Source organism: Bombina bombina, chromosome 6 (assembly GCF_027579735.1).
Source record: "Bombina bombina isolate aBomBom1 chromosome 6, aBomBom1.pri, whole genome shotgun sequence".
Taxonomy (NCBI): Eukaryota; Metazoa; Chordata; class Amphibia; order Anura; family Bombinatoridae; genus Bombina; species Bombina bombina.
This window is the reverse complement of record NC_069504.1, coordinates 390,765,354-390,778,043: the sequence shown is the minus strand read 5'-3', so window position 1 is coordinate 390,778,043 and position 12,690 is coordinate 390,765,354.

Sequence of the window (12,690 nt, the reverse complement as noted above, 5' to 3'; positions counted from 1 at the left end):
TCTTACCTTAAATGCTCAGATAGAGAATGTAATGTAACCATGTAGTTAGCATTTTACACAAGGCTTGATTTAGGAGAAATACGCATATGTAGCATGTCTTAGCTGAAATGTGAAGATATTAGCTAATGCAATTTAACCATGTCATTGTCTCTTTCCGCAAATGTCTTTTAGTTCAATGCAGATATGTAGCATGTCTTACCTTAAATGCTCAGATAGAGAATGTAATGTAACCATGTAGTTAGCATTTTACACAAGGCTTGATTGAGGAGAAATACGCATATGTAGCATGTCTTAGCTGAAATGGGAAGATAGAGAATAATATTGAACTAGATATTTTAAAGTTAAAATAAACATTTGTTAATGGATTATCGTGTACAAAACTTTTTATTGTACTACAAATACTATTTTGAGGATTCTGTTGGAATTATGTTCTGTTCATAATTTATAGGTGATTCTGGGTACATGAGCCGGCCTTGGCTCATTACCCCCTTGCGTAGCCCGACTGATGTGTCTGAGGAGCGCTACAATAGGGCTCATAAGAGAACCAGGGCGGTGGTTGAATGGATGTTCGGGCTCCTGAAGATGAGGTTCAGGTGCCTGGACAGGTCGGGAGGAGCCCTCCAGTACAACCCAAAGAAGGTGGCTAAGATCGTTGTAGCCTGTAGCGTCCTGCATAATATTGCACAGCGGGCTGGGATGCTGCAGGCCGTCCGGCCGGACAGAAACCTCCTCAGAGATGAGGAGGATGATCCTGTTCTAGAGGGGCAATTCCGGGACGAGGGGCTCAATGTCAGAGCAGACATCATCAACCGCAACTTTAGACGGTAAAGAATAGAAGTTAGACTGGAGTATTATCAATAGATGTGAACTATAGGGAAATGACAAGTAGAGAATTGTGCAAACATGTTAGGATTGTTCATCAAATGCTAAAAATGTGTTTCATTTATTAATATAGGTGATGCTCTGGCCATTGGGTCCTGTAGCGAGTCTTTGCCACCTGGATTTTAAAGAGGACATCAGCTGGTAAGTATAAATGTCTGGACTGTTGCTGGCATGAATTGTACACAAATACATCATATGGCATACATTTTCTAAACTAGTATTTAGTTTACACATTACTTAAAATGAAAATACTCAGAAAGGGATCCTCTAGCATGACTATGGTTCAATGTCACACATTAGAGGTTTGTTCTGCTCAATATGACTCATCTTCACACTTGATAGAATATAACACAAGATGCTACACAGTAAGCTAGTGACAGAAATTTCTTATGAAATGGTGGGTGGGAGAGGGCTAGAGAAATGATTCACACACTTGTAGTAATTTTGAATAAACCTTTTATGCCATTAGGGAGCTGACTTAATCTAAATACTGAAAGGGAAGAATTAGAAGCCTGACAGTGAAGATTGCCCAGACTGACAGTGGAAAAAGCCAAGATTGAAATTGAAGTATACCAATGGGATCATGTCTGGCATTATCTTTCAAATCTGCTGACCTTGAAAAGCATACAAAGACATGTTCACATGGTAAGTGCCAACTATTTAATAGAATAAGGCTGTTGAGGCATCCTATTGGAGACACTTAGATGATTTTCTAATTTTTAGATGGTATTTCACAGTCCTCTATTTTTGAAATGATGAATAAGACACCTATTGAAGATCAACTTTTTACCCCTGAATTGACTTTCAAAGACCATGCATTATCCAGGTTGGTGTACCAATGCATGCTAGTTAAGAATCACAGGAAGAATGTTGAATATTAGTAGCTTCCATACATTAGTCATATTAAGTTCTTAATTAGATATTTAGGGATCACAATCAGACACTTAGATGAATTTCTAATTTTTAGATGGGATTTCAGTCCTCTATTTTTGAAATGATGAATAAGACACCTATTGAAGATCAACTGTTTACCCCTGAATTGACTTTCAAAGACCATGCATTATCCAGGTTGGTGTACCAATGCATGCTAGTTAAGAATCACAGGAAGAATGTTGATTATTGGTAGCTTACATACATTAGTCATACATATTTCATCATTAGATATTTAGGGATCACAATCATAAAAAGGAATACATATAATAGTTGATATAGAGGTATTTGAATGGACATGAAATATGACATTTATGTTCAACATATATATTATTGAAATGTGATATACATTTTTATGTATAATTCGAAAATCAGATTTTTTATTTTTTTATTTTATTACACAATATTATTTATTTATTTTTTTTAAATATAATTAATAAATATCTTTAAAAAATGTTGAACAAAGTTAGAGCATAGACACAAGATTATTGTAAATGTATTTTATGAATCTTTGACTACGTGTGTATTAACTTTTGTAAACATTTTTTTTACATTTCAGATTGGCATCTGATGACTTCCAGGAATATATTTTTATTTTTGGTTCAGAAACTATTAAATTTTAAAATGGTAATAATAAAATTTTTAGTATTAAATACACTCTTTGGAACAGATTATAATAAATATCCATATAATCTGTCAATAAAAATCAATTTGACTCCCATGACTGGTAGTTGTCTATTTGACAAGCACATGCATAAGATCAAATAATGCATTAATTGTGGAAAATCCACTGATTCAGAGAATATTACATTAAACTATCTTTTTTAACATTCATTGGGGAGTGAGATCCATCGATGCTTTTCTTTTGAAATTCTTAGATGTTAAAATAATTTCGGATATGTAGTCAATTTCACAAAAATTAATTTTTTTCACTTTTAAGAAGGGGAAGTGGTTCAATTACATTAACCCCTTAATGACCACAGCACTTTTCCATTTTCTGTCCGTTTGGGACCAAGGCTATTTTTACATTTTTGAGATGTTTGTGTTTAGCTGTAATTTTCCTCTTACTCATTTACTGTACCCACACATATTATATACCGTTTTTCTCGCCATTAAATGGACTTTCTAAAGATACCATTATTTTCATCATATCTTATAATTTACTATAAAAAAAATTATAAAATATGAGGAAAAAATGGAAAAAAACACACTTTTTCTAACTTTGACCCCCAAAATCTGTTACATATCTACAACCACCAAAAAACACCCATGCTAAATAGTTTCTAAATTTTGTCCTGATTTTAGAAATACCCAATGTTTACATGTTCTTTGCTTTTTTTGTAAACTATAGGGCCATAAATACAAGTAGCACTTTGCTATTTCCAAACCATTTCTTTTCAAAATTAGCGCTAGTTACATTAGAACACTGATATCTTTCAGGAATCTCTGAATATCCATTGACATGTATATATTTTTTTTTAGTAGACATCCCAAAGCATTGATCTAGGCCCATTTTGGTATATTTCATGCCACCATTTCACCGCCAAATGCAATCAAATACAAAAAATCGTTCACTTTTCACAAATTTTTTCACAAACTTTTGGTTTCTCACTGAAATTATTTACAAACAGCTTGTGCAATTATGGCATAAATGGTTGTAAATTCTTCTCTGGGATCCCCTTTGTTCAGAAATAGCAGACATATATGACTTTGGCGTTGCTTTTTGGTAATTAGAAGGCAGCTAAATGCCACTGCGCACCACACGTGTATTATGCCCAGCAGTGAAGGGGTTAATTAGGGAGCATGTAGGGAGCTTTTTGGGGTAGTTTTAGCTTTAGTGTAGTGTAGTAGACAACCCCAAGTATTGATCTAGGCCAATTTTGGTATATTTCATGCCACCATTTCACCGCCAAATGCGATCAAATTAAAAAAAACATTAAATTTGTCTCAATTTTAGGTTTCTCACTGAAATTATTTACAAACAGCTTGTGCAATTATGGCACAAATGGTTGTAAATGCTTCTCTGGGATCCCCTTTGTTCAGAAATAGCAGACATATATGGCTTTGGCATTGCTTTTTGGTAATTAGAAGGCCTCTAAATGCTGCTGCGCATCACACGTGTATTATGGCTAGCAGTGAAGGGGTTAATTATGTAGCTTGTAGGGAGCTTGCAGGGTTAATTTTATCTTTAGTGTAGAGCTCAGCCTCCCACCTGAAACATCAGACCCCCTGATCCCTCCCAAACAGCTCTCTTCCCTCCCCCACCCCACAATTGTCCCCGCCATCTTAAGTACTGGCAGAAACTCTGCCAGTACTAAAATAAAAGGTATTTGGCCCTTTTTTTAAAAAAAAAAAGAAGCATATTTACATATGCTAATGTGTAGGATCCCCCCTTAGACCCCAACCTCACTGATCCCCCACCAAACAGCTCTCTAACCCTTCCCCTCTGCCTTAATGGGCGCCATCTTGGGTACTGGCAGCTGTCTGCCAGTACCCAGTTTTGTACAAAATGTGGCTTTTCTTAAAAAAAAATCCCTTTTCTGTAGTGTAGCTTTCCCCCCCACCAAGACCAACCCCCAACCCCTTCCAGATCCCTTAGATTAAATTTATAATGATGAAAATGTATTTTTTTTTTTTTACTTTGAACTTTTTTTTTTCTGTAGTGTAGCGGTTCCCACCCGCTCCCGCCTGTGCACGCGCCCGCCCACCCACCCCCGTGCACGCGCGCGCCCCCACAGGTCCCGCCCCCGATCCCGCCCCCCTCCACTCCACACACAGCATCGATGGCCGCCCACCCGCCTCCCAAGTAAGCTCCCACCCGCCAACGATACCGGCCACCGATGTCCGGTGCAGAGAGGGCCACGGAGTGGCTCTCTCTGCATCGGATGGCCAAGGGTGGTTATTGCAGGATGCCTCCATATCGAGGCATCACTGCAATAACCGGAAAGCAGCTGGAAGCGAGCAGGATCGCTTCCAGCTGCTTTCCAGACCAAGGACGTACGCCACACGTCCTCGGTCATTAACTGTATTTTTTTTGAGGACGTGTGGCGTACGTCCTTGGTCGTTAAGGGGTTAAAGTGACAGTGTTGTTGAATGTAAAATTAATTTTATAAGATCTTGTATCTTCCTTAGGTATCTCAAAACATTATTTGCTAAATTATTTTAATTTTTACATTTATAAATGGTAGGTCATTTAACTTTATATTTTTCACAAGCTAGTTATTGGATGGCAGGTTAATCGATTTGATTTTCTAGTGGAGTCATTTAACTATAGTTAATAATATTATGTAGTTTTTAAAATCTTACCTCTTGGGTTAGACATCACATATCTATATATAATTTTCATTCCCCTTTAGTTTATTTTGACAATGTTAAATCAACATTACAAATGTTTTGGTCCTTAAAGGGACATTCACAAAGTATATTGTGTATTGATTTTTAAATAATTCATAAAAGAATTTAAACATATTTAGAAAGTACTATAGAATTACATTCAGTCTTTAAATATACTTTGTAAAAAAAAAATCAATGCACATATCTTAGTCAATTACATAAGGTATCTATGTGCAACCAACAATCAGCATCAAAATAGCCTATGTAGATATGTATTTAATCCAAAAATATATATAATTACAATCTAATGATTGAATACCAAAACATATTAAGTTGTTCAAATATTATAATCTTATCCAAAATGCATACATAACATATAGCTTAATGTCCCTCTAAGCTGAAGACTCCGAAATACCTCCTTTACAATATATATTTCAGTCAGTGTGTAAAACAATCCAGAAGTTAATCTAAATTTTATATACTCATATGTTATACTAATTTATCAAAAGGAAGGTGCCTAGGTTTCTGATATTTCAAGCATTATTGTGAAATGTTTATTTAAAGGGACATGAACTAAAAATATACTTAAAGGGAGACAGTTAAAAAATTAATGATTTATACATTCTGAATGAGTATTCTATTTTAAGCAACTTTAAAAATTGTCTCATATTATGAATGCTCCTTGTGATGTTGCTATCATTACTTTAAAAATAAGGCATTAAATAGATAATTTATTAGCTTCAGTACTCTGGACTGAACTTGGTTTTTTGTGGTGGATTAATTTATCCAACAATCATCAAGGACAACCCAGGTTTTTGAAACAATTGTCCGTAATCTCAAATATCATTATTGATTTGCAAAGAAAGATAACAAGATAATTGTTAACATTTGAGAATCGGATTAAATTATAACGTTGATTAACATTTCATGCTCAATCTGAATCACCAACGCTAAATTTGTTTGGACAGTGTCCCTTTAAGAGATTTAAAGAGTGTATTTACTTCTCTTCCTATCTTGACATACTTTGCTTGAAAAGCATATCGACCTGTAGTTTAACATTTATAAACAGATTATCCAAGTTACTGACCTTATAACCTGAATTTGAACATTCAGAAATATTGCGTGGGAAACGCATCTTGAAACACCAGATTAGCATCTTTAAACATTAAAGTCTAATGTCACGCAATAGCACACAATCAATGTGCATTATGAAATACATTTAATAGAGCAATATCAATACTTCACAATAAGTCAATAAATGGATTTTATGAACAATAAAGACATACAATATTAAATGTGTATTTGTATTAAAGAAACAGACCGTTATTAAACCCAGAAATGTCTACAACATTAATAATGTGACAGTATTAAATGTTAAATAGAATTTAATCATTAATATTTAACGGATCACGGATATTAAATCTGCGTCACACATATCCGCATGACAGGCCCATGAGTTGCAAATAAGTCTACATGAAAAATGAAGTTACAGCACCACCATGAGGTATGTGTAAGGAAGTTACTAAGATATGAAACATTAAGGAACGGCCAATCAGAGTTCATCACACAAACACAACTTGAGTCAGGATGGTCTCACAGACATTCTAACAATATTTCAAACTTTTATCCAATCAGATGTACAGATAACTTGTCCCATGGTGCATCTCATGTTTACTTCACCATATAAAAGTCCATTACACGTTGCCATCTTTGTCAGTTCTCTAATGCCTGCAGGCAGTTTATATTATTATTATAATATATTTATTGGACAACCCAGCAGGCATGTCAGCTCCCAGGTTCACCAAGGAGGAGAGCGCTGCACTGGTCCACGCCGTCAAGGACTTTTATCCCCAGCTGTTTGGGAACAAGAGGAGGTTGACAGATGCGCCTGTTAAGAAGGCCCTCTGGGAGTCTATCACCAATGCGGTTAGATTGGTGTGTGACGTCCAGAGGACCCAGGATCAGATCATGAGGAGATTCTGAGATATGAGGTTGCGGTTAACCAAAAAAGTCAACCTCATAAGGGACTGGGTACAAGCCCGTAAAAGAGGTGGCAAAAGAGAGGCCCCGCGGAAACTGTACCTTCTCCCTTATGAGGTGACTTTATGTGAGCTCCTCAATCTCCGGGTCCCCAAAAGATTTCGATCCTCGCCATCCTCGGCCTCCTCTTCTTCCCTCCCAGCTGCGGGATCTGAAAGTCCTGACGCGGGGGCCAGGGCAGCTGCTTCTCCGTCCGGTGGCCTGGGAGGAGATGGAGAATCTGAACCAGGTAATTATCCAACTTCATATAATATCTTATTTTTTTTTTTTTAATCAATAAATGTTTATATAGTCAGATACTAAACCTATACAGATCTCACAACATACACTACATATGATGTTTAGATATCTGATTTTAGATTAGTGACACATGAAATAGGAATGATGTGTCTTGCGCTCTACAGAATATGCGTCACAGAGCGAAAATGGAATTGCGCATACACGTTAACATGGCTTTGCTGTAAGTGGCATTGCTTTATACATGTCGGTCAAATGACGGATGCGTAATTCCGCTTTGAATCATTGCGCAATGATCGCGAAAATGGAATTGCGCATACACGTTAACATGGCTTTGCTGTAAGTGGCATTGCTTTATACATGTTGTTCAAAATGAAATGTGAATTATTATATATGTGAAGAATACAGTATTCTTATTTTCAATATTATACATAATAAAAAAAGAAGAATCCAAATAAATTATAACATATGCACATCAATTGATGAGAATGAAATAACACCAAAAAATAATTAAAGCTACAGTAAACAACACAACTGATTGAAAATAAGAGTACAGGATATATTTATCATGAATTGAATTGAGGAAACAATTAACTCATGGGACTACCAAAGGATTAATAGTTTTAAATTGATTTGCTAATAATGTAAAGATTTTAAACATGGCATGATTTGTATTAATGATATGCAATCCTCATTTAATATATTACAGATATGGATGTTGCTGCTGGATCCTTAAGGCAGGGCTTGTCACAGTATGGTATGTCTCATTTTAATTGACATTTGTCTTAGAAACATGGACAGAACATTACATACTAAATCCACATTGTTCAATATTTATATGTAATGTCCCTTTAATAGATGAAAATTAAATAATTCTTCGGATATCCTTAAATAACATATTAGATTTGAATTGCATGCTCAATCCCATTCATTACATCAACATATGGAGTAGAGAATTCATTAACACCAACATTGTCAAATCAATATAATTTTATATTAAAGGGATACTGATCTACAATTATTAATGTTGTCATTCAGATAGAGTATGCAATATTAATAAACATTTAAATATAATACTATCATCATATGTGAAATATTCTATTGCTAAATGTATTTTAAAATCAAGAATGTACGTTTATCTGCATCTCAATTTTGGTTGACCAACCTGGGTTTTTATTGATGATTGGTGGATACCTTCAACAAACAATATTTATTGAATACAATATTGCTTATCTGCCTTTAAGATTAAAATGTATCAACATTCAAATTATAATAGGAGTCAATGTTAAATCATTTTGAACAGTTTGAACAGAGAAATCAATGATTTAAATTAATCATGTTAGTGTCCCTTTAATAAACAATAGATTCATTCATCTTTACATTCTTTGGATTAAACAATATTGATATATAATTCACATATTCACTGTTGGAGTTACTTTATAGATATCAGCATACTCTAACAGCACCATGATTACATATTTGTACTAATCAATTTGGTTTTGTATTGTGATAAATATGTGTTGTGTCCTAAACAAGATTACTGTACATTGCACAAATGGCTCGATGTGCCACATGTGTTTGTTTAGATTTGTCAACAGCTGCTCTTCAAAATGTGGTTTGTGTGTATTCTTTTAAGAACATTGATCAATGGGTATATTTAGATATGCAATAGCATCGTATGAGATGAGTTTGATGTCTAATATAGTCTGAAATTAAACATATGTTCAATACATCATTTTTAACAGAATCCCCTTGATTCAATCAAGCATTTTCTGGTTTAATGACTGCTCTATTCTTCACATTTTCAAGTTGATTAATCTTAAAATTCGATACAGATGTGATTTAGTGATATCCCAAATGTGTTTCCTAATATATATCTATATCATTCATAGAGAGAGTTGGTGTGGTGAGCCCACAGGAATCCAGCAGTGACATAGAGCCGCCTTTGCGGTCTCCTGGTAAGTCCATTGACTCATTTATATGTCATTGAAGGTGTATTGGTAATCAATATTATGAGCATGATTCTGATGAAGCATAACATTTGAAACAAACATATAATTTTCTCTTCTGATTATATATTAATTTTCTTTTAATATTGAAAGATTAATAATTAAAACTTTATTAGTCTACACATTTGTTATTCAGAAGATGTATAGCATATGTTTGTTTCCATGTTCATTTTTGACAACAGTCATCAAGTGATACACACATGAGAAATCTTAAATGTTCTATGTACTATGCTTTTATGATTTTTAAATTAATACAAACAATACATCGAAAATATGAATCATTGAGAATAACAAATCTAATGTAATTTGTATGCTCCATCAAAACTCACCTTCCTCACCTGTACTTAAGGCATCACCCCGCCCCAAACAAGTGCTTAGTTGTTGAGTATTGTTTGCTGAAACCAGAGCTCTGTTTCTTATAAGCTATATTCTTATCAAAAGAAGATTTACTTCAACTACTTTAACATTTGGGATTACAAATACCAGCTGCAGTTTGGTCTCATATAGGGACTAATAACAACTAGTCTCATTCATCCTGAAGTTTGCTATTCCAAGAAGTATTAATTTATTTCAACTCCACATCTCTACAGGAATTGCTACTTAATTTCCAACAGGAGGATTCTACCTACTACCGCTACAGTATTTGTATCAAATCTAATTTACCTTGGATGCCTAAAGTAACGGCTAATTTCAAATATCATGTTTTCTCTTGAACTTATCTAAATTGACTTTGTCTCTCAGATAATACTATGTTTTGCAACGTATGTTTCATTTAATTTTATAAACTTTCTTTGATTCATTCTCATACCGGACAGTAACAGACTTTACGTGACGTCACACAGCTTCATTCATCTCAGCGTGCCATACAGCTCCTTACAACTCAGCGTGTCTCACAGCACCTATTACACTCACGGGTCTGTGTTCAGATATCCACGCTGCAAGCATTATTCTGTGTGCTGTGTCTCGCAGCAGGTCACGCCCCTGTCAACAGCTGCAGTCTGTGTGTCTCACATCTCTCACGCTTCAGTGCTTATTACAATGAATACTATCTCTCTCATTTGGGTTTGAGCATAACCAATGTCAAAAGTTGTTATTAATACTAATACTTACTTTCAGTCTCTAAATATTTATATGGTATAACAATAATATATAACCATATAAAGACTTACTGCCCTTCCTTATAAAAATCACCCTGAATAAAACAGTCTATGCTGATATAATAGCCTGTACTTCAGTTGTGAAACAAATATAATTTATTTAGACTCTGCAGTTGTGATTCAAATAACCAAGGAACCTGATAATCTATCATGTTTCCAACATGTTGCTTTATTTGAAATCATTTCATTGAAGACATTCAAAGTCTACAGCTTTTGCACTTTAAAAAGGAATATTATTTGTCTGTTCAAATACACTACTGCCCCCTTTCTATATCAGGCAGCATGAAAATTTTTTTTTTTAAAAATGTATAATTCATGCCATCATTATGTCACATGCATATTCCAGGCCAAAACACAATAATAATGTTATAATTGTACAGACAGTAATTGATATTCATCTGAGTGCCTATATGCATACCATATCCTCATTTCATAATTGTTTACAAATTCAAACACACTTCTAAGTATATTGAAAACATAATCAATTTGAAATGCGTTGATTTGATTTCATGATGTATGAGATGTTAATATATATTTATTAAATTTTCAGATGGATCCACCACTTCTGGTCATCTGGTTTCCGCCCCTGCCCAGTCCCCTGACCAGTCACAGACCCCTGCCCATGCCCAGACCCCTGCCCAGACCCCTGCCCATGCCCAGACCCAGACCCCTGCCCATGCCCAGACCACTGCCCATGCCCAGACTCCTGCCCATGCCCAGACCCCTGCCGGCCCTTCCCATTTATCATTTCCTGCCCCTCCCAAAAAACGCCCCTACAACCCCCTTCGCCGCTCTCTCCGTATTATGGCCCGTACAGCTGCCCAGACCCCAACTCCCCACTCCCCAGCTGTACGGCCTACCCCGGAGCATCAGCTCATCTCTCCCCAAGCCAATCCCATCCCTCCCCAAGCCAATCCCATCCCTCCCCCCTGTCTCAACCTTCATTGTCCTGAGTGTCAGATTGTCCTTCCCAGGCACAGCTGTAAGTATCATTCAAAATCAACATTATAAGATACTTAAAGGTACACTGAAGGAAAATATTTTCTATTGTGATTCAAATAGAGCATGCAATGTTAATCAAATTTATAATTTACTACTCTTATGAATTATTCTTCTATCTCTTGATATCTTTATTGAAACAAAAAAATGCCTATAATTATTTTAAAAAATAAAATAATTGTGGACTTCATTTCTTTATTGTTGGATGAATGTATCCATCAACCAGCAGGGACAAACAAAGTTGATAAACAAATATGGCCTGCCCTAAAAACCGACATTCTTGCATTCAAAATCTAGCTATAGAATTCAAACATTTAAAGAATATGTGTAATTTTTAAATATTTGTAATTTCATGCTCTATCTGAATCAGTCAATTAAATATTTAGGTTCAGTGTCCCTTTAATCTGTCACCACTACTTGGATCCAACAATTAATGTACAAATGTTTATACATTATCTCTTGTCTAACCCAGTGGGAATGTAATTTCTTCAGGTTGATATGTTTACACAGCTTGTCCTCAATGCCAAAATGTTTAAGGATAGGTGTGCCTACCACAGTATAATTAAAATATTTAAATTGCTAATGTAAGTACAATGTAAATCCTTTAACAAGATTTTATACACTCAAGCTGTATAAGTGGATCATCTAAAACCAATTAAAGGGGACAACATGTTTGAGTAAACTGTCCCTTTAATGATTTCGGTCTGTATGAATAACATAATTCATGTGTAAAGAATACATTTAAACTAATTGATGTAAAGAATGATTTGTCTTTATGATGACAATGTATCTTTTCTATTTTTTTCGTCTGTTGTGTAATTATCATTAATATTTAATTTATTCTTTATTTTAGGCTGTGACTCAGCATGGCTCATGCTAGAAGGTATAGCAAGAGTAGAGCAGGCCGTGTTGAGGAACGCAGCTGTCCTGAGAGGGATGAACGACACCATGCAGGCCCAGCTCCGGGTTCAGGACTTGACTCTGCGTGAAATTATGCGATTAAGTTCAAGGCCTGAATCTGGAGCTGGACATGCACAGGACGATGAAGAGGATGACCAGTAAGTGGAGGATCTGGAGATGCTCCAAGGTGGCAGATAAGAATC